Source organism: Nycticebus coucang, chromosome 10 (genome assembly GCF_027406575.1).
Source record: "Nycticebus coucang isolate mNycCou1 chromosome 10, mNycCou1.pri, whole genome shotgun sequence".
Taxonomy (NCBI): domain Eukaryota; kingdom Metazoa; phylum Chordata; class Mammalia; order Primates; family Lorisidae; genus Nycticebus; species Nycticebus coucang.
In genome coordinates this window covers 34,689,307-34,707,826 of record NC_069789.1, presented here as the reverse complement: position 1 = coordinate 34,707,826, position 18,520 = coordinate 34,689,307, and the positions used below count along the sequence as shown (strand labels likewise).

General features: G+C 40.1%; 2 pseudogenes; both read right to left on the bottom strand.

Moving 5' to 3' along the window:
- LOC128596388 (transcriptional enhancer factor TEF-4-like) overlaps positions 1–6,574 on the bottom strand; it is a 28,789-nt pseudogene extending 22,215 nt beyond the window's left edge.
- Positions 1–18,520, bottom strand: part of LOC128597201 (60S ribosomal protein L32-like) — a 540,544-nt pseudogene that overhangs the window by 368,137 nt on the left and 153,887 nt on the right.

Sequence of the window (18,520 nt, the reverse complement as noted above, 5' to 3'; positions counted from 1 at the left end):
TATGACCCAGTTGCCTCCAGCATATACTCCAGGGGTTTGCACCTGCCTGAATCACAAGGAAATCTGTATCTGCTCAACCAGGCCACTGCTCTCTGCCTCTATCCAGTAGGGGGTGGTGAGGCCTGACAACCTTGGGTGCTTGATGGAGGCTGGGGTGTGTACACTCAGTTACAGTCCTGCCCCTGATTGATGTTACTGACAGAACAGAACAACTTTGTGGGAATTTGTTTCTGTCCCTTCTAAATTCCTCTGCAAAAGAGAAACTTTTTTGATTTCCCAGAACCTGTGCCTCAGTCCATGGCTATACTACTCCAGGTTTGTATTCACAGCACGGTTACCTGTCATCTCTAGCCTCCTGCCTTCCTTTGTCTATAGGCTGATGATCCCCTGAGGGCCGGGTGAATCTTAGGTTTAGTAAAGCGTTCCTCTGGGTCAGCCCCACCCTGGGATTTTCTCGGCTCTATGCATGCGTTTTTCTGGTCCCTGCGCTCCACCAAGGCCGGTACCATCACAGGCAAACCCTTTACTCATGGGGCCTGTGTTTCAGTCCAAGATCTGTTCCACGGTGGTTGCCATCTGAAAAGATGCCTAGCCTCATCTGGTTGCCCAGGGAGACAGGAGCTGTGGCTTCAGAATATCCGGGGTTGTGTGCTATTGTTGCCAAAAACGGCTGCTGCTCTGTGCTTCAGGGTACTGCTGCTCCGGCGTTATTCCCTCTCAGCTGACAGTTGTCACCTCACTCCTGTGCCACAGAATCAGCACTGACCAGCTGCAGTCCAGGCCCTGTGCACACCCCTTGAGAAATCACCCAAGAGTCTGGAATCCTAGGGGACAAGCCTTCAGACCTTAGAGTGAGAGTGGAGGGGAATGCTAGGAGATCAGAATTGCAGGTTGAAACACCAAATTCATTGAGACCAAATGAGCAAATAAATAGATAGAAAGGCTACCAGACACACAAGCCCACAGATGCACAATCAGAAACACATAGACATACAGATAACAACAACAACAAAAAAAAAACAACTACAATGAAATAATGATAATTGGAGAGAGAGAGCATGATAGCGGACAGGACGGACATGTAGCCCACCTCTCACAAGCCATCAGATGAGAGGAAAGGTGGTCTGGACCTTCCCCTGTGTGGATTATTGGTGTGGATGGACAGCTGGAGATGTTCAGCGAATTGGCAGATTGCTATATATGAGGAGTAATTTAAAACCACAGACTCTGTTTTAGAGATTTTTCCCTGCTTCGCCATGCTGGCCACCAGGCCACTCCCTTACAGAGGACAGTAGCTTGCAAATGCTGACAAAACACAATTGATGAATATTTATTCCTGAACTGAGGGAGGCATCTGGAAGCAGAGCCACCAAAACCACAGGAAGCTGGGCAGCCTGATGGAAAATTGAAGGGAAGGGATCCCACCCAGGAAACAGACAGTTTGAACTACCCAAAATGGTGGATGCCTTCCCCCAGACCTGAATAGACCAGAGCATTCCTGGTGAAGAATGTTGGAGGGGGTTGGTGGTTCAGGCTGCACGATGAACTGGCGGGTCCCAATCCAAAAGGGAAAGTCTGAACCATAAAACTCAGAATAAGGTCCCAGAGCACTCCAGCTGCGGGAACGGGCTACAGCCATGGGACGCCACAGACCCGCTGCAACCGCTCAAACCCAGCAGCACCCTCCCCCACAGCTGATTGCAGTCACCAGTTGACAGGAGAACCTGGGAGCAGAGTGGAAATATTTGAGAGGCATGGACTCCTGCACTGAGTGGGAAGGTCGGTCACGAGTGCTGTCTGGAGCAGAACAGCCGAGGTTACACAATACTTAGGTGACATACTTTTACAGAAACTCCAAAATGGCAATTGGCCATGGAAGGTGGTTTCCATGGTAACAGTATAAACTGTGAATCAGGTATAAGCCTGGAAAACACGCACAGCGACACTGGGTGTCCAGAAAGTATATTGCAGTATGAATATACTCCTACAAAAGTTGAGCCCTACTTCATACATATAGAATTATATTTCTACATACAAGAATAATATTTTTGTGTTTGGTGCCTTCTTTTCTTTTCTCTTTTTCTTTCTTTTTTTTTTTCTTTTTTTTCTGTTATTTCCTCACCATTTTCTTGGAGGAGCTTTTGTGAATTTTTTATCATTACTTTTTATATAGATATATTTTTTATTTCTATTTTTCTATTTTTAATTTCACCTTTCTTCTCTTTTAACTTTTCTATGAACAACACTTTTCTCTTTTTTTCAATTATTTTACAATTATCACTATTTTTATTGCAGTTGTTTTTATGTTGCTGTTGTCGTGGGTGTTGTCTGTATGTCTATGTGTCTCCGTTTGCTTCTGTATCTATGGGCTCGTGTATCTGGCAGCCTTTGTATCTGTTTATTTGCTCATTTGCTCTCAATGAGCTTGGTGTTACGACCTGCAACTCTGAGCTCCCAGAACTCCCCTCCAAACTCACTCTGAGGTCTGGAGGCCTGCCCCCCAGGAGTCCAGATTATTGGGTGATTTCTCGAAAGGTGTAGACAGGATCTGGACTGCAGCTGGACAGTGCTGATTCTGCAGCACAGGAGTGAGGAGACGATGATTGGATAAGATGGAATCACACCGGGGCGATGGTGCCCTAAGGTGCAGAGCAGCAGCCGTCTTTAGCAATAATAAGGCCCACTCCCAGATATCTCGTAGCCACTCCTCCTGCCTCCCTGGGCAAACAAATGAGGCCGGGCATCTTCTCAGATGGCAACCACCACGGAACAGACCTGGGACTGAAACACAGGCCCCGTGAGTAAAGTGTTTGCCTGAGGCGGTACTGGCCTGGGTGGAACACGGGAACTAGAAAACGCCTGTGTACAGCCAGGAAACTCCCAGGAAAGGGCTGATCCAGAGGAACACTTTACTGAGCCTAAGATGCACCCGGCCCTCAGGGGATCATCAGCCTATAGACAAAGGAGACCAAGAGGCTACAGCTGACAACTAATCGTGCTGCGAATACAAACCTGCAGGAGTAAAGACAGGCCCTGAGACACAGGTTCTGGGAAGTCAAATCAGCCTCTCCTCTGCAGAGGAATTTAGCAGGACCAGAAACAAACACCCACAGGGTTGTTCCGTTTAGCCAGAAACATAAACTAAGGGTGGGGCTGGAACAGAGTGAACACCTGCCAGCCTCCATCAAGTGCCTAAGGTTGTCAGGCCTCACCACCCCTGCTGGATAGAGGCAGAGACCGGTGGCCTAGACGAGAAGATACAGACTTCCCTGTGATTTAGGCAGGTACAAACAACTGGAGTATCTGCTCACTGCAGAAAACTGACTAGGTCACAGTCCTGTGGGGCTAGCAGTGACTGGATGTGACAGAGCTGCAAGGTGGGGAAGGAGGCATCAACCTTACCAAACTGATCTATTTGATGGGTGGCTCCTCCTGACTCCACACAGCACTGGAGCAATCTATATCAGAGTAGTCGCTAGACCCCTGTGGTCCAGTTCCCAGAGACCTCTTAAACTCTCCCCCCCGAGACAAGAGCTGACTGAGACAATAGATTTGGACCTTTTTAACTGAGCCAATTGCCTAAGGGCTATTCAGGTGGTGCCATGGGCATGTGGTTGTAGGAAGGTTTGATTTTCCTTTTCCAATTGTTGCCTGTGGTGGGCAGGGTGAGTTAATTGCTGGTATTTCTCCACAGCTGAGACTTCAACCCAGAGTATCTGTTTCACTAGGGTGGAATGGAAACCAGCTGAAAACAAGACAGAACCAATTAGCCCCACCACACCAAACAGGACCCCAGTTTCTCAGGCCACAGCACTGTACGGGTCCTCAACAAAGATCCAGGGGAGAAATCAAAGGGAGTAAAACAATCATGGGGCGGAATCAGCGGAAAAACTCTGGTAACATGAATAACCAGAATAGATCAACCCCTCCAAGGAAAGATATAGCAGATGTCATTGAAGATCCCATTCACAAACAACTGGCTGATTTGTCAGAAATCGAATTCAGAATTTGGATTGCAAACAAGATTAATAAAATGGAATTAGGAATTCGAGGAAAAATTCAAAAGTTGTCTGAAGAATTTGACAAATTTAAAGACAAAATCACCTAAGACTTAGACACACTGAAGCAAGAATTTGCAGCCCTCAAAGATCTGAAAAATACAGTAGAATCCCTCAGTAACAGAGTGGACCAAGCAGAAGAAAGGATTTCTGACATTGAAGACAAAGGCTTTGAACACTCCAAAACTCTCAAAGAGGAAGAGAAATGGAGAGCAAAAACGGATAATTCTCTCAGAGAGCTCTGGGATAATTCGAAGAAGGCTAATATCCAACTCATTGGAATTCCTGAAACTGATGAAGTGGCCTCGATAGGCACAGAGGCCCTTCTCCATGAAATTATGAAAAATTTTCCAGACATGCCTAGAGATTCTGAAATTCAGATAGCGGACAGCTTCAGAACCCCAGCATGACTCAACCCCAATAAGACCCCCCAAGCATAACATAATTAACTTCACTAAAGTTAATATGAAGGAAAAGATTCTCAAAGCAGCCAGACGTAAGAAATGCATTACCTACAAAGGGAAGAATATTAGAATGACTGCAGATCTCTCTGCTGAAACTTTTCAAGCCAGAAGAGGGTGGTCATTGACTTTTAATCTCCTAAAGCAAAATAACTTTCAACCACAGATCCTGTATCCAGCTAAACTGAGTTTCATTTATGATGGAGAAATTAAATACTTTAATGACATTCATATGTTGAAGAAATTTGCCATAACCAAAGCAGCTCTTCAGGATATTCTCAGACCTGTCCTCCATAATGACCAACCCAATCCTCTACCACAAAATTGAACTCACTCAGAAACTTTTGATCAAACTCCAACTTCCACACTGGTGAAAGAATAAAAAATGTCTGCTGGACTTTTGAAAAACTTGATACCCAAAATTTTACCAGAATTATCAATATTGTCCATTAATATGAATGGCTTAAACTGTCCTCTAAAGAGGCATAGGTTAGCTGACTGGGTACAAAAATTCAGGCCAGATATTTGTTGCATACAAGAATCACATCTTAACTTAAAAGACAAATATTGACTCAGGGTGAAAGGATGGTCATCCATATTTCAGGCAAATGGTAATCAGAAAAATGCAGGTGTTGCAATTCTATTTACAGACACAATAGGCTTTAAACCAACAAAAGTAAGGAAGGATAAGAATGGTCACTTCATATTTGTTAAGGGTAATAATATGGTGAGATTTCAATTATTAATATCTATGCACCCAAATAGAATGCACCTCAATTTGTAAGAAAAACTCGAACAGACATGAGCAACTTGATTTCCTCCAGCTCCATAATAGTCAGAGATTTCAACACTCCTTTGGCAGTGTTGGATCCATCCTCCAATAAGAAGCTGAGCAAAGAAATTTTAGATTTAAACCTAACCATCCAACATTTGGATTTAGCAGACATCTACAGAACATTTCATCCCAACAAAACTGATTACACATAATTTTCATTGGCCCATGGAACTGACTCCAAAATCGATCACATCTTAGGTCACATGTCTAACCTTAGTAAATTTAAAAGAATAGAAATTATTCCTTGCATCTTCTGAGACCACCATGGAATAAAAGTTGAGCTCAGTAACAACAGGTATCTGCACACTCATACAAAAACACGGAAGTTAAATAACCTTATAGTCAATGACAGCTGGGTCAGAGATGAGATCATGAAGGAAATTGCCAAATTTTTGGAACAAAACAACAATGAAGACACGAATTATCAAAACCTCTGGGATACCATAAAGGCAGTCCTAAAAGGGAAATTTATAGCACTGCAAGCCTTCCTCAAGAGAACGGGAAGAGAGGAAGTTAGCAACTTAATGGGACATGTCAAGCAACTGGAAAAGGAAGAACATTCCTACTCCAAACCCAGTAGAAGAAAAGAAATAACCAAAATCAGAGCAGAATTAAGTGAAATTGAAAACAAAAGAATTATACAACAGATCAATAAATAAAAAGTTGGGTTTTTGAAAAGGTCAATAAAATAGATAAAACTTTGGCCAACCTAATCAGGAAAAAAAGAGTAAAATTTTTAATCTCATCAATCAGAAATGACAAAGACAAAATAACAACAGACTCCTCAGAAATTAAAAAAAATCCATAATGAATATTACAGGAAAATTTATTGTCAGAAACCATAAGAAGAGAAGAAAAGGAAGATAGAAGGGGGAAAAAAGTGGTGTTCATAAAAAAGTTAAAAAAGAAGAAAGAAAAATTCAAAATAGAATAAATAAACATTAAAAAATAATAAAAATTAACAATAGCTCCTCCATGAAAATGATGGGAAAAAAGAAAAAAGAGAGAAAAAAAGGCACCAACCAGAAAAATATTATTCTTGTATATATGTAGAAATATACATCTGTATGTATGACATAGGGATCAACTTTCATAGGAATATATTTATAGTGCAATATATGTTCTGGACAGCAGGTGGCGCTGTGAGTGGTTCCCAGGCTTATACCTGGTTCACAGTTTATACTGTTACCATGGTAACCACCCTTTCTGGCCATCGCCATTTTGGAATTTCTGTAAAAGTTTATTACCTAATTGTGCAATATCAGCTGCTCTGTTCCAGACAGCTCTCCTATCTGACCTCCCAAGTCCGTGCAGGAGTCCACACATCACAAATCTTTCCACTCTGCTCCCATGTTCTCCTTTAACTGGTAACTGCAATCAGCTGTGCGGGAGAGGCTGGCTGCCTCTGGGTCTTGCTGCCACCGGCTCCCTTGGCTGCGGCGCACAGAGACCTTATACTCAGTTTTTGTTGTTCAGAGTCTCACTTTTGAATCTGGACTTTTGAGTCCAGCCACCCACCAGTTCACCACAAAGTCTGAAGTGCCAGCCCACATCAATATTCCCCACCAGGAATGGTCCCGTCTATGTAATCACTCCTGTTGTTCTGGGGGAAGGTGTCCACCATTTCGGAAAATTTAAAATGTCTGTTTCCCGGGCGGGATCCCTTCCCTTCAATTTTCCATTGGGTTCCTTAGCTCCTTGTGGTTCTGAGTGGCTCCACTTTCGAGTGCCAAACTCAGCTCTGGAATAAGTTTTCGTCATTTGGGTTTTGCCAGGAATTGCAAGCTGTTGTCCTCCATGAGAGAGGGGCCTGCCAGCCAGCACAGCCAAGCAGAGAAAATCTCTACAACAGAGTCCGTGGGTTTAAATTACACCTCATATACAGTAATACACCAATTCACTGCACATCTCCAGCTGTCTGTCCCCACCAATAATCCACACGGGGAAAAGTTCCAGACCCCCTTCTTCTCACCTGGTGACTTGGGAGAGGTGGGCTACACATCCGTCCCGTCCACCATCATCGCCTGAGCAAGATGACTTGTATGTGGGGGGTGGAACCTTAAGCAATTTGTTCACAAGTGTAAATTGTGGAGAAAGATCCCAAGCCCATGGTGATCCTTAGGCATAAAGTCATTGGCTAAAACACCCCTCACCTGTCTTGTACTGTCTCAGTAAAAGGCTACTGGGGCAATTGCTCAGGGATAGCCTGCAATCAAGATTAGCTCACCCCCTGCAAGCTTGTACTTCGTTTTTTTCTTTTTTGTTGTTGTTGTTGATTGTTTGTTTTTTATTAAATCATAGCTGTGTACATTAATGTGATCATGGGGCACCATTCACTGGTTTCATGGACCATTTGACATATTTCATCACACTGATTCACATAGACTTCCTGGCATTTTCTTAGTTATTGCATTAAGACATTTATATTCTACATTTACTAAGTTTCACATGTACCCTTGTAAGATGCACTGCAGGTGTAATCCCACCAATCACCTTCCCTCCACCCATTCTCCCCTCTCCCTTTCCTCCCTCTCCTTCTTTCCCATGTTCTTAGGTTATAACTGGGTTATAGCTTTCATATGAAAGCCATAAATTAGTTTCATAGTAGGACTGAGAACATTGGATACTTTTTATTCTATTCTTGAGATACTTAACAAAGGCGAATATGTTCCAGCTCCATCCATGTAAACATAAAAGAGGTAAAACCTCCAGCTTTCATTAAGGCTGCATAATATTCCCACGGTGTACATATACCACTGTTTATTAATCCATTCATGGATCGATGGGGCTTGGGCTGTTTCCATGACATAGCAATTATGAATTGGGCTGCAATGAACATTCTGGAACAAATATCTTTATTATAATGTGGTTTTTGGTCTTCTGGGCATATACCTAGTAGAGAAATTATTGAATTGAATGGCAGATCTATTTTTAGATCTCTAAGTGTTCTCCAAACATCCTCCAAATGGAATGTATGAATTTGAATTCTCACCAGAAGTATAAAAGTGTTCCCTTTCTCCACATCCACACCAACATCTCTGGTCTTGGGATTTTGTGATATGGACCAATCTTACTGGAGTTAGATGACATCTCAAAAGAGTTTATTTTTATTGTTGGGGATTCATTGAGGGTACAATAAGCCAGGTTACACTGATGGCAATTGTTAGGTAAAGTCCGTCTTGCAATCATGTCTTGCCCCCATAAAGTGTGACACACACCAAGGCCCCACCCCCCCCTCCGTCCCTCTTTCTGCTTTTCCTCCCCCCCATAAACTTAATCGTCATTAATTGTCCTCATATGAAAATTCAGTACATAGTGATTCATGCTTCTCCATTCTTGTGATGCTTTACTAAGAATAATGTCTTCCACTTCCATCCAAGTTAATACAAAGGATGTAAAGTCTCCTTTTTTTTTCAATAGCTGAATAATATTCCATGGTATACATATACCAGCTTGTTAATCCATTCCGGGGTTGGTGGGCATTTAGGCTGTTTCCACATTTTGGCGATTGTAAATTGAGCTGCAATAAACAGTCTAGTACAAGTGTCCTTATGATAAAAGGATGTTTTTCCTTCTGGGTAGATGCCCAGTAATGGGATTGCAGGTTCAAAAGGGAGGTCTAGGTTGAGTGCTTTGAGGTTTCTCCATACTTCCTTCCAGAAAGGTTGTACTAGTTTGCAGTCCCACCAGCAGTGTAAAAGTGTTCCCTTCTCTCCACATCCACGCCAGCATCTGCAGTTTTGAGATTTTGTGATGTGGGCCATTCTCACTGGGGTTAGATGATATCTCAGGGTTGTTTTGATTTGCATTTCTCTAATATATAGAGATGATGAACATTTTTTCATGTGTTTGTTAGCCATTCGTCTGTCATCTTTAGAGAAGTTTCTATTCATATCTGTTGACCATTGATATATGGGATTGTTGGCTTTTTTCATGTGGATTAATTTGAGTTCTCTATAGATCCTAGTTGTCAAGCGTTTGTCTGATTGAAAATATACAAATATCCTTTCCATTGTGTAGGTTGTCTCTTTGCTTTCGTTATTGTCTCCTTAACTGTACAGAAGCTTTTCAGTTTAATGAAGTCCCATTTGTTCATTTTTGTTGTTGTTGCAATTGCCAGGGCAGTCTTCTTCATGACGTCTTTCCCCAGGCCAATATCTTCCAGTGTTTTTCCTATGCTTTCTTTGAGAGTTTTTAGTGTTTCATGCCTTAAATTTAAGTCCTTTATCCATCTTGAATCAATTTTTTCTGAGTGGGGAAAGGTGTGGGTCCAGTTTCAGTCTTTTACATGTAGACATCCAGTTCTCCCAACACCATTTATTGAATAGGGAGTCTTTCCCCCAAGGTATGTTCTTGTTTGGTTTATCAAAGATTAGGTGGTTGTAAGATGTTAGTTTCATTTCTTGGTTATCAATTCGATTCCAAGTGTCTATATCTCTGTTTTTGTGCCAGTACCATGCTGTCTTGAGCACTATGGCTTGTAGTACAGACTAAAATCTGGTATGCTGATGCCCCCAGCTTTATTTTTGTTACAGAGAACTGCCTTAGCTATACGGGTTTTTTTCCGGTTCCATACAAAACGCAGAATCATTTTTTCCAAATCTTGAAAGTACGATGTTGGTATTTTGATAGGAATGGCATTGAATAGGTAGATTGCTTTGGGAATTATAGACATTTTAACAATGTTGATTCTTCCCATCCATGAGCATGGTATGTTCTTCCATTTGTTAATATCCTCTGCTATTTCCTTTCTGAGAATTTCATAGTTTTCTTTATAGAGGTCCTTCACATCCTTCGTTAGGTATATTCCTAGGTATTTCATTTTCTTTGAGACTATGGTGAAGGGAATTGTGTCCTTAATTAACTTCTCATCTTGACTGTTATTGGTGTATACAAAGGCTACGGACTTGTGGACATTGATTTTATACCCTGAAACTTTACTTTATTTTTTGGTGACTTCTAGGAGTCTTGTGGTTGAGTCTTTGGGGTTCTCTAAGTATAAGATCTTGTCGTCAGCAAAGAGGGAGAGTTTGAACTCCTCTGCTCCCATTTGGATTCCCTTTAGAAAGACAAGGAAATAAAGGGAATCCAAATGAGAGCAGAGGAGGTCAAACTCCCCCTCTTTGCTGGCGACATGATTTTATACTTAGAGAACCCCAAAGACTCAAGCAGAAGACTCCTAGAAGTCACCAAAAAAGAGTCACCAAGACTCTTGTATTGGCTAGAACTACCAGCACTACGTTGAATAGTAAATGTGACAGAGGACAACCTTGTCTGGTTCCAGTTCTAAGAGGAAAAGCTTTCAGTTTTACTCCATTCAGTAAAATATTGGCTGTGGGTTTGTCATAGATAGCTTCAATCGGTTTTAGAAATGTGCCACCTATGCCTATACTCTTCAGTGTTCTAATTAGAAAAGGATGCTGGATTTTATCAAATGCTTTTTCTGCATCTATTGAGAGGATCATGTGATCTTTATTTTTGCCTCTGTTAATATGGTGGATAACGTTTATAGACTTGCGTATGTTAAACCAGCCTTGCATCCCTGGGATGAAGCCTACTTGATCATGATGAATGACTTTTTTGATGATAAGCTGTAATCTATTGGCTAGGATTTTGTTGAGGATTTTTGCATCTATATTCATGAGTGAGATTGGTCTGAAATTCTCCTTTTTGTTTGGGTCTTTTCCTGGTTTTGGTATCAGGGTGATGTTTGCTTCATAGAATGTGTTGGGGGAAGATTCCTTCTTCCTCAATTTTTTGAATAAGCTCTTCCTTGAAGGTTTGATAGAATTCTGGAGTGAAGCCATCTGGACCAGGGCATTTTTTGGTTGGATGATTTATTGTTTCTTTGATCTCAGTGTTTGAAATTGGTCTGTTCAGGAGGTCTATTTCTTCCTGGCTGAGTCTAGGGAGAGGGTGTGATTCCAAATATTTATCCATTTCCTTCACATTGTCAAATTTCTGTTCATAGAGTTTCTGGTAGTATTCAGAAATGATCTCTTGAATCTTTGTGAAATCAGTTGTTATTTCCCTTTATCATTTCTGATTGAGGTTACTAGAGATTTTAGTTTTCTATTCCTGGTTAGTCTGGCCAATGGTTTATCTATTTTATTTATTTTTTCAAAAAACCAACTCCTTGTTTCATTAATTTTCTGAATGATTCTTTTGTTTTCAATTTCATTGATCTCTGATTTGATTTTGAATATTTCTTTTCTTCTACTGAGTTTAGGCTTAGATTTTTCTTTTTTTTCCAATTCCGTAAGATCTCTTGTGAGATTGTTGATGTGCTCTCTTTCGGTTTTTCGAAAGTAGGCATCTAAAGCGATGAATTTTCCTCTCAAAACTGCTTTTGCTGTATCCCACAGGTTTTAGTAGCTTGTGTCTTCATTTTTGTTATGCTCAAGGAAGTTAATGATTTCCTGTTTTATTTCTTCCTGCACCCATGTGTTATTCAGCAGAGGATTGTTTAATTTCCATGTCCTTGGGCGGGGTCGAGCATTTTTGTTAGAGTTGAGTTCCACCTTTAGTGCCTTACGTTCTGAGAAGATACAAGGTAAAATTTCAATTCTTTTGATTCTCTTGATATTTGTTTTGTGTCCCAGGATATGATCAATTTTGGAGAATGTTCCATGGGGTGATGAGAAGAATGTATATTCTTTATCTTTGGGGTGGAGTGTTCTATATGCGTCTATCAAGCACGGTTGTTCTAGGGTCTCATTTAAATCTCTTATATCTTTGTTTAATTTCTGTTTAGAGGATCTGTCCAGCTCTGTAAGAGGAGTGTTAAGGTCCCCTGTTATTATGGTATTTTCAGATATCATATTGCTCAGACTGAGTAAGGTCTGTTTAAAGAATCTGGGATCATTTAAATTGGGTGCATAGATATTTAGAATTGAAATGTCTTCTTGTTGTATTTTCCCTTGACCAATATAAAGTGACCATCTTTGTCTTTTTTGACTTTAGTTGCTTTAAATTCACATGTATCTGAAATAAGATTGCAACTCCTCTTTTCTTCTGAATTCCATTTGCCTGAAAAATTGTCTTCCAACCCTTGACTCGGAGCTTTAATTCATCTTTTGAAGCCAGGTGTGTTTCTTGCAGACAGCAAATGGATGGCTTGTGTTTTTTAATCCAGTCAGCCAATCTATGTCTCTTCAGTGGGGAATTCAAGCCATTAACATTTATTGAGATAATTGATAAGTGTGGTATTATTCTATTCGTCTTCTTTGTGAGGGTCCATTGCTTAGTTTTATCTTTTGCATCTGTGTCTAGGTTAGGTCCTGTCCTTTAATTTCTGAGTTCTTACTTTCTGCTGATCCATTGTGGTGGTCAGTGTGCAGAACAGGTTAAAATATTTCCTGTAGAGCTGATCTTGTTCTGGTGAATTTCCTCAATGTTTGTAAATCCGTAAATGATTTGATTTCTCCGTCAATTTTGAAGCTTAGCTTAGCAGGGTACAGAATTCTGGGCTGGAAATTGTTCTGTTTAAGTAGATTAAAGGTGGATGACCATTGTCTTCTTGCTTGGAAAGTTTCATTAGAGAAGTCTGCGGTCACTCTGATGGATTTGCCCCTGTAGGTCAACTTGCCCTTACTCCTGGCAGCTTGCAGAATCTTTTCTTTTGTCTTGACTTTGGACAGGTTCATCACAATGTGTCTTGGAGAAGCTCGGTTAGAGTTGAGGTGACCTGGGGTCCGATATCCCTCTGAAAACAGTGTGTCAGAATCTTTGGTGATATTTGGGAGATTTTCTTTTATAATATTCTCTAGTATGACTTCCATTCCTCTGGGGCATTCTTCTTCCCCTTCTGGAATTCCTATAACTCGTATGTTGGAATGCTTCATAAAGTCCCATAATTCTGACAGTGAACATTCTGCTTTCTCTCTCTTCTTTTCTGCCTCTTTTACTATCTGAGTTATCTCAAAAACTTTTTCTTCTACTTCTGAAATTCTTTCTTCTGCATGGTGTAACCTGTTGCTGATACTTTGCATTGCATCTTTAAGTTCCCTAATTGACTGTTTCAGTTCCTTCAACTCTGGTATATCCTTTTTATATTCTTCATATCATTCATCTCTTATTTGATTCTGTTTTTGGATTTCCTTTTGTTTATTTTCCACTTTATTAGCAGTTTCCTTCATTGTTTCCATCATTTCTTTCATTGTTTTCAACATGTGTATTCTAAATTCCCCTTCTGTCATTCCTAACTTTTCTTCATAGGTGGATCATCTGCAGTAGCTTCCTCATGGTCCCTTGGCCGGGTTGTTCTGGACTGGTTCTTCATGTTGCCTTTAGTTTTCTGCTGATTCTTCCTCATGAGTGTTTTCTTTTATCTGTTTCCTTGCTGTAATTTTCCTTTCACTTCCTCTTGCTCTTTGAGTGCTCATGCCTGTGGACTAAGGGTTTAATGATTCCTTTTCGTACAGGACCAGATGCGTGAGAAGGTTGAAGAGCAAGAAAGGGATGAAAGAAAGGAGTACCAAGTGAAAAGAAAAAAAATTAGAGAAAGGAGAGGGGGTGAGTTAAAGGAATATTGACAAAAAGAAGAGAGGCACATAAAGAAGGGGATGTTGCAATATAGATGTACAGTAGGGTACTTTGACACAATCTAAAAAGAAAAACACCTTCTGGGGGTGCCCATTTGGGTGGTTCCCTTAAGGTCAGCAGGTCTTTGCTACTGATCAGACACAGTACCTCACCTCCACCAAGTAGAAAGGAAAGACAAAAATGCTATAAGTCAAACCAAAACAAGGAAGCAGAAAACTTCATTGGATAAAATTGGGTGAAAAACCATATAGTAGCGGTAGAAACACTAGCAAAAACAAAGTTATAGTTATTGAAAAAGGCAGCAATGAGAAATTATAATTAAACTAGAAAAATTGAGAAAGAAAGAATATCTGTATGGAAAAGGTTGAAATTAAAAAACAAAACAACATCAACAACGTCAAAATAAAGAAACAAACAAACAAAAAAACCCCAAAACTAACCAGTATGTATATGTTGTTGAATACTGTCTGGGCAACACGTGGTCTTCTGGGGTATGAGATGTTAATCACAGTTCTGATACCACTGGAGGCTGCTGATTTCTCAAAGCCCAGCAGGTAGACACCCTAAATCTCTCTTTAGCCCACTTAAAAGGCAGTTTGACCTTGTAAGCTTGGTGAGCAGAAGCTTTCCCAGGAAAGTGCTTGTTGCTCGAATCACTGCTGAAGTGGCTATCTACTTACCCAGTGTGCCAAAACCGGTCTCACTCTGCCCCTGAGTGTTAGGGCTGCAAGGCGGCTCAGACCCCACCCTTTGTCTACTCAGTGACTAGGTTACCAGCTCCCACCCGATTCTAGCTCTGTGACCTTGAGGGCGGAGCTTGCCATGGCAGATCACTCACAAAGGCTCCCTGTGGCCCACAGCCAAACACTATTAGCTCCGTCTGGCTGAGCAGCTCCGACTGGGGCCCTAGACACCAGCCAAAATTCTCTGCAATCCCATTCAGGCTCTCCCCAAGGCAGTTCAAAGACAAGTGCCAAGTCCAAAGACACCAAAACAGTTCACAGGTAAGACCTTTCTGATTTGCAGTCTTGCTGCTACTGAACTTACAGTTGCAGGCGGGTTTAGACCAATTGAACACACGACCACTTGCTGGTTTTCCACTGTTTTAGTCCTCCTCTTGGGGTGCATAAGTCTCTCACTGACTCCCTGTATCCTCACAGGGGTGATAACAGGCAGATACCACCAGCCAGAGATGCCTGGAGACCTATCTCACCAGACTCACGGTGCCCAGATGCCTGGAAGCTGTTACTCGGCCGCCATCTTGCTTTCCTCCCTCTCAAAGTAGTTTTGATTTGCATTTCTCTGATGATTAAGGATGATGAGCATTTTTTATATGTCGTAGGCCATGTGCCTGTCTTCATCAGAGAAGTTTCTCTTCAAATCCCTTGCCCACCCTGCGGTGGGATCACTTGTTCTTTTCTAGCTTATAGGTTTGAGTTCTCTGTGGGTTCTGGTTATTAAACCTTTATTGGAGACACAACCTACAAATATCTTCTCACATTGTGAGGGCTGACTGCTAGCTTTACTTACTGTGTTCTTGGCTATGCCAAAGTTTTTAGTTTGATCAGGTCCCAGTCATGTATTTTGAAGCTGCTTCAGTTGCCCGGAATGTCCTCCTCATGAAATACTCGCCCAGACTGATTTCTTCAAGTGTTTTCCCTGGACTCTCTTCTAGTATTTTTATAGTTTCATGTCTTAAGTTTAAATCTCTAATCCAGTAAGAGCCTATCTTAGTTAATGGTGAAAGGTGTGGGTCCAGTTTAAGTTTTCTACAGGTTGCCAGCCAGTTCACCCAGCACCATTTGTTAAATACGGAATCATTTCCCCACTGAAAGTTTTTAATTGTCTTTTTAAAGTTAAAATAATCATAAGTGGCTGGGTTCATCTCTTGGTTCTCTATTCTGTTCCAGACATCTTCCTCTCAATTTTTGTGCCAGTACCATGCTGTTTTGATCACTATCGATTTATAGTATAGTGTGTTGTCTGATAGTGTTATTCCTCCTGCTTTGTTTTTATTTCTGAGTAATGTCTTGGCCATTCAAGGTTTTCTCTGATTATGTATAAAATGAAGTATTATTTTTTTTGAGATCTTTAAAGTAAGACAGTGAAGGTTTTATTGGTATTGCATTAAAATTGTATATTGCTTTGGGTTGTATGGACATTTTAACAATGTTGATTCTTTGCAGCCATGAGCATGGTATGTTTTTCCATTTGTTAACGTTTTCAGCGATTTCTTTTCTTAAGGTTTCATAGTTCTCTTTATAGAGATCTTTCACGTCCCTTGTTAGATAAACTTCTAAATGTTTCATCTTCTTTGGCACTACTGTGAACGGAATAGAATCCTTAACTGTTTTTTCAGCTTAACTATTGTTGGCATATATAAAGGCTACCGATTTATGAATGTTGATTTTGTAACCTGAGACACTGCTGTATTCCTTGATCACTTCTAAGAGTTTTGAAGTAGAATCGCTGGTGTTTTCCAGATATATACAATCATCATCTGTGAAAAGCAAAAGTTTGATCTCTTCTGACACTTTGTGGATACACTTTATCACCTTTTCTTCCCTAATTGCAATGGCTAAAACTTCCATTACAATGTTAAAGAGAAGTGGAGGCAATGGGCAATCTTGTTTGGTTCCTGATCTGCGTGGAAATGATTTCAATTTAACTCCATTCAATACCATATTGGCTGTGGGTTGCTGTAGATGGTCTCTATCAGTTCAAGAAATGTCCCTTCTATACCAATTTCCTTAACTGTTCTGATCATGAAGGGATGCTGGATATTATCAAAAGCTTTTTCTGCATCGATTGAGATAATCATATGGTCTTTGTTTTTTATTGTTTATGTGGTGAATTATATTTATAGATTTACATATATTATACCAGCCTTGAGAGCCTGGGATTTAACCGACTTGTTCATGATGTATAATTCGTTTGATGTGTTGCTGGATTCTGTTTTTTAGGATCTTGTTAAATATTTTTGCCTCTATATTCATTAGTGATATTGGTCCATAATTTTCTTTTCTTGTTGTGTCTTTTCCTCGTTTGGGAATCAAGGTGATGTTTGCTTTATAGAACTTGTTGGGTAGTTTTATTTCTTTTTCTACATTTTGGAACAGGTTGCATAATATAGATACTAGTTTGTCTTTAAAGGTTTTGTGGAACTCTGACGAGAAGCCATTTTGTCCCTGACTTTTCTTTTTAGTGAGATTTTGTATTTTTGATGCTATTTCAGACCTTGATATAGGCCTGTTCAACATTTCCACTTGAAGTCTTCAAAGGTGATGTGCTTCCAAGTATTGATCAATTTCCTTCAGATTTTCATATTTCTGAGAACAAACTTTATTGTACTATTCATTAAGGATTTTTAAAAAAATTTCTAAGGAGTCTTTTTTTATTTTGTCTTTGTTATTTGTGATTGATGAAATTAGAGATTTTACTCTTACTTTTCTAATTAAGTTAGGCAAAGGTTTAACTATTTTATTGGCCTTTTCAAAAGCCCATCTTTTTGATTAATTGATCTGTTGTACAATTCTTTTGTTTTCAATTTCATTTAATTCTGCTCTAATTTTTGTTATTTCTTTCTTCTGGGTTTGGGTTTGGAATGTTTTTCGTTCTCCAGTTGCTTGAGATGTCTCATTAAGTTGTTAACTTCCTCTGTTTCTGTTCTCTTTTGGAAGGCATGCAGTGCTATAAATTTCCCTCTTAGGACTGCCTTTGCAGTATCTCAGAGGTTCTGATAATTCGTGTCTTCATTGTTGTTTTGTTCCAACAGTTTGGCAATTTCCTTCTTAATCTCATCTATGACGCAGCTATCATTCAGCATAAGGTTATTTAACTTCCATGTTTTTGTATGAGTATACTGATTTCTGATTTTACAGAGTTCAAATTTTATTCCATGATGGTCTGAAAAGATGCAAGGAATAATTTGTATTCCTTTAAATTTGCTGAGATTAGACTTGTGACCTAAGATGTGATCAATTTTGGAGTATGTTTCATGGGCTGATCAGAAGTATGTGTATTCAGTTTTGTTGGGATGAAATGTTCTGTATATGTCTGTTAAATCCAAATGTTGGATGGTTAGGTTTAAATCTAAAATTTGTTTGCTCAGCTTTTTATTGGAGGATCGATCCAACACTGCCAAAGGAGTGTTGAAATCTCCCACTGTTATGGAACTGGAGGAAATCAATTTGCTCATGTCTGCTAGAGTTTCTCTTATAAATTGAGGCACATTCTGGTTGGGTGCATAAATATTAATAATTGAAATCTCATTATATTGAATATTACCCTTAACAGATATGAAGTGACCATTCTTATCCTTCCTTACTTCTGTTGATTTAAAGCCTATTGTATCTGCAAATAGAATTGCAACACCTGCCTTTTTCTGATTACCATTTGCCTGAAATAGGACGACCATCCTATTACCCTGAGTCTATATTTATCTTTTAAGGTAAGATGAGATTGTTGAATGCAGCAGATATCTGGCCTGAGTTTTTGTACCTAGTAAGCCAACCTGTGCCTCTTTAGAGGACAGTTTAAGCCGTTTACATTAATAGAGAATATTAATATGTCTGGTAAAATTTTGGGTATCAAGTTTTCTATAATTCCAGTGGACATTTTTA